The following is a 4,976-nucleotide window of genomic DNA, read 5'->3' as shown; positions in this document are numbered from 1 at the left end:
CCCAAATATTGGCGATAGGATGGACTGGCTACCAAAGGGGGCGAGTGTAGTCACGGGTGGTATAGTGGGCCTTTGATTAGAGGGGTGTGGTCCTCTGGAACATAATCTCCTTCATGTCATTGGGCACGGTAGGGGCAAAAAAGTCTTGATTCCTAGATGATTAATCAAGGTGAGGTGGTGAGAAAAGGTTTTCATGTAATGAACAAATGTCCTGGCGAAAATTGACATGTTAATTTTTCTTCAACAATGGTTGTAATGGAGATGCAGCTGAGTCATTATGGGAAGAAACTGGCTATATATCAAGTCTACTTAAGTATAGGTTAGATTTCCTCTACTCTGGTAATCAACTAGGTCGTGTGATCAGGACTTAATTGAGTGAAAGCTGTGATTTAACAATATTAAATTGTACCACTTTGCTTATTTAACCTCTGGTATTGATTATCTTTATCTTTGTGTTCAAAACAAACACTTTAGCACGTTGGCAACTTGGGAATGCATTTTTCCAGTGGCAGCCCGATTACAGTCACAAACACTTACACTCCCTCTCCACAGCCACCATTGATCATGGCCTTCAACATATGTGCTTATACTAGAAGACCACCATGTGGGCCCTGGAACTTGACCCTGCTGCTCTTCCACTTTTGGATGATTCTTACCTCTCTAATCTCTCCAGGAGAGACAACCTTCAAGTTAACCTTGTGTGCACTGTGCTAAACCCCTGACAGGATATTAACAAAAGGCTTCCTGAGAGCTAGGATGCCTGTCTCTCCTGCTTATCAACATTACTAGCCAACCTTGAGTCCAAGTTAAAAGACATTACCAGCATAGTTTCTCCAACTTGTTGGAAACTATATTCTTATTAGGAGGCACATGCAGTAACTATGAGTTTGGCTGGACCTCTACCACACTAGCCAGCATACTATAGGGTTCACTTTCAATCAACGTGGATGCCTAGGCCACAAGTGCTCTACCTTGCAGCCAACAGTACAATGGAAGGGGTAGGAATATCGCCTCAGTGGCCCAAGTCACATCATCCAGTAGATATATGGTCCTAAAATGTAGTGCACTCATTTCACTTGCTGACCAACCGTTCATCACTGAAACATCTGAACCTCTCCAACATGAGGAATCCACCCATTTAGCTGTCACCACCCCTGATGATGGTCCCTCTATTCTACACTAGGCCAACTGCCTGCACCTGCTCACCTTCACCACTACAGTTAACACACTTAATGTATTCTCTTATACTTCTGACAAGAGAACAACACACTCTTGCCACCTCATACTTATCTTACTACAGGGCCTTGATAGCCAAGTTCAACCAGATATTCCCCATAGGGGATAACCCATACCGGCTCATCCAGCCCACTCCCAACAGGATTAAGCTAGTGATCCACAATATATCCCTGGCATGGCTGCCTTATGATCACCCAGAAATGGTATGAGAGCTTCCCAGCTGCATCAAGAATGCTGGTGACATGACTATCTTGTCTGCTTGCTTCTTGCACCTTGATGTTGATACTCATGCCACTAATCTTACCATCACCATTGTACTTACAGTGGGCCCTGCCAACATTGAAAAGATGTACTAATGCGACTCACCATACTACCGATCCTGTGCAGTCTTCTAGGCACACTGCTGAAGCTAGTCAACCCAATTCTGCCAACATTGGCAATTTTGTCATCTTATACCCAACTGTTAGCAGGTTAATGCAACCTGCCCCTCTCTGCTCTGACTCCCACCACAGGTTGGTACATCAGTGTCTTAATCCCATGTATCCTATAGGTTGTCACTGAAAGCCCACTCCCACTGGCAGTTGTACCTCAGTGCTGAAGTGCCTAAACTGTGATGGCATGCACACCACCAGTGATACCAAAGAGTGCCAAGTAGCCCCGGCTCCCTCTTGTGAAGGTGCCCTTGTGGACTCCCAGAGGAATTATCAGATGGTTACTGATGAGAATATTTCCTCTTCTCTGATCACAGTGGTACAGTTGAGTCTGAAAAGTATACATAACCCTCTTGGCAAGGCCGTAACCATCGATCACCTCAATACCACCCCACCCACCATGGCACTACCACATTCTCAAACCACTAGAGAAGACCAGAAAAGGCAAATCTATGCCCTCTATAAACATACTCATATGGGATATGGTAAAGTTTCAAAGCTTATGCAAAAATGTGAAATCTGGAGATGGAAACATCCTTGATGCTCCCAGATCTGGCAGACCAACCAAGATTACTGATGCTAAAAGGCAAGTAATTCTTGATATTATTGATGCTGAGCCTTATTTAGCAGTAAGAGACATTTCCCACAAAGCCAATATTGGTCTTGGAAAAGATACTGTTAGCAAGATATCCAAAAAAGCTGGTTTTAAGCTTAGGATACCTGGGAAATAACCTTATTGGAGAAAAGGACAGAAGGAAAGGAGAAAGAAGTTTACTAGGATCAGTAGGAACATGACAAGAACTGGGAAATGGGTTATTTTTGTGGATGAGGCTACTACTGAATATGATCCAAATTGAGTAGGAAGGAAGGTCAGACTTAGACCAGGTGAAGAGTTGGAAGAAAAGTGAGTAGGAAGGAAGGTCAGACTTAGACCAGGTGAAGAGTTGGAAGAAAAGAACTTAAAGCCTAGCTTTAAGTCAGGATGCACCAATATAGGTCTATATGCTGCAATGATGCATGGAGGGCGGACTGAGCTGATTCTTGTGAGGAAGAGGACTGAGGAGGAAAAGACCAGCAAAAGAGACAGACTTGGTCTCATCAATTCCCACCAATATGCAACTGAGATTCACCAACCCTACCTCATTCCCTTCATAGAAGCCATAGACAGAGCTCCTCAAACCATCTATATGGCTGCTGATAATGCATCATGGCATAATGGAGCAGAAAACAAAAAATTGCAAGAGGACTGTAGATATTAAAGATTTGCTTGGCCTCCCAACTTACCAGATTTCAATCCTATTGAGAATGCGTGGGTAATTCTCAAAAGGGCACTCAGAAAGTGATTCTCCAAGGTTGAGAGAAGGCCCCATAGTACTGCTGAATTATTTCAGGCAGTAAAGAAAGAGTGGGACGTCATTCCCCAGGGGACATTTAATTGATAGATTCAGTGGATGCCTGAGAGACTTCAGGTTGTATTAAATACAGATTGAAGCCATACAAAATGGTAGCATTGTGAAACAGTTTTTTTTTATTTTTTACAATTACCTATTTTAAAATTGTACTCATATCATTTTTTTGTTGTGGTTAAGATCATTATTTAGAGTAGTAGTGCCATTGCCATAAGAGGTACATAGACTTTTTGGACACAACTGTACAGTTGTCTCAGTTTAATAATTATACCCCTGCCCGGCAACAACAATCACAACACTTAATGACTTCAACATTCCAAAAATCATAATACGAAGTTAATTCCGGAATAGATCAAAGTGCAAAACCTAGGCTTCAAACAAATCCAATTACCATTTTGTATGACCTCCATCTACATCCAAAATAGTCTGAATTCTCTCAGGCATTTATTCTATCCAAGTATCTAATGTCTCTTGGGGAATCAAATCCCACTCCTTCTTTGCTACCTGAAATAATTCAGCAGCACTATGGGGCCTTCTTTCCAATTTGGAGAATCGCTTTCTGAGGGCTCTTTTAAGTCATGCCCAGTTGTGCTCAATAGGATTGAGATCTGGAGAGTTGGGTAGCCAACTGAGTTTTTTGTAACCACATTCTGCCTGCAATTTTCAATTTTCCTCACCACCATGCCAGGAAGCATTGTCTGCAGCTCAGTAGATGTTGTCAGAAGGTCTATCCAGACCTTCTATAAAAGGGATAAGGTATGGTTAGTGGATCTCAGTTGCATATTGGTAGGAATTGAGGCCAAGTCTGTCTCCTTTACTAGTTCTTTCCTCCTTCCTCCTCTTTCTCACCAGAATTAACTCAGTCCTCCTACCCTTCATAATTGGAGCATAGACACCAATGCTAGTCCTTCCTGACTCAAAGCTAGGCTTCCAGTATTTTTTCTTCCAGCTTTTCACTAGCTCTTATCGCTAACTTTCTTCCAACAGGATTTGGATCACAGATAATAGTGGCTTTATGAACAAAAACCACCCAATTCCATACCCCTCTCCAGTTCCTCCTTCTCCTAGCAAACTGCTTTCTCTTCTTCTTTTCTCCTTTCCTCTAAGAAGGCTTTTTCCTTGCTATCAGACGCTTAAAACCAGCTTCTAAAATGATCTTGTTAATAGTAGTCTTGCCAAGACCAATATTTTCCTTTTGGGTAATATCATGGAGTGCTAAATGAGGATTGGTATCGATAATAACCTCTACAGCTATTCCTTTAGCATTCGTAATCCTGGTGTATTGGCCTGGCTCAGAAGCATAATGGGTATCTCTACCTCTTGTCTTGGCTCTCGTGACCACCTTTTGAACAGTAGCCTTGCATACCCCAATTGCCTTTGCTATTTTACTATACCCCATATCTGTATGCTTCTTCAGGTCATAAACTTCCTTATTCCGATCTTCTTTTACTTGGGTAGATCGAGGGTGAGCCCTTGTTGCTGGTGGGATAAGGGGGTGATGGTATTACATAATTGCCAGGCAGGTGTATAATTAGTAAACTGACACGACTGTACATGCGATTGTAAAGAAATCCAGGCCATCCTCTGACAGGGACTGGGATGGAGGCCTGAAGGCCCAGAGAGAAGGAATTAAGGTCAGTGGGATGCTAGACAGTAGTACCATGCCAGCTAGAAGTGGAAGATGGTATTTAGCAGTTGAGTCAGTACAAGACGGGGGTGAAAAGTGGTAGGTAGTGGGGTACTAGCCGATCAAAACCGATGAGAGAAGAGAGGACAGGTTGATCCAAGTGCAGAAACATCTATGAGAAACTGCTTTGGGTCTTAAATAAGTAGCCTCCATGAGTCCCAGATGCTCCTAAGCGTATTGGTCTATAAAGCAAACAGTGAGTTACAAGCGATG

Source organism: Tuber melanosporum, assembly GCF_000151645.1.
Source record: "Tuber melanosporum whole genome shotgun sequence assembly, scaffold_12, strain Mel28".
Taxonomy (NCBI): Eukaryota; Fungi; Ascomycota; class Pezizomycetes; order Pezizales; family Tuberaceae; genus Tuber; species Tuber melanosporum.
The sequence above is the reverse complement of the archived record's forward strand: the minus strand, read 5'-3'. Positions refer to the sequence as shown.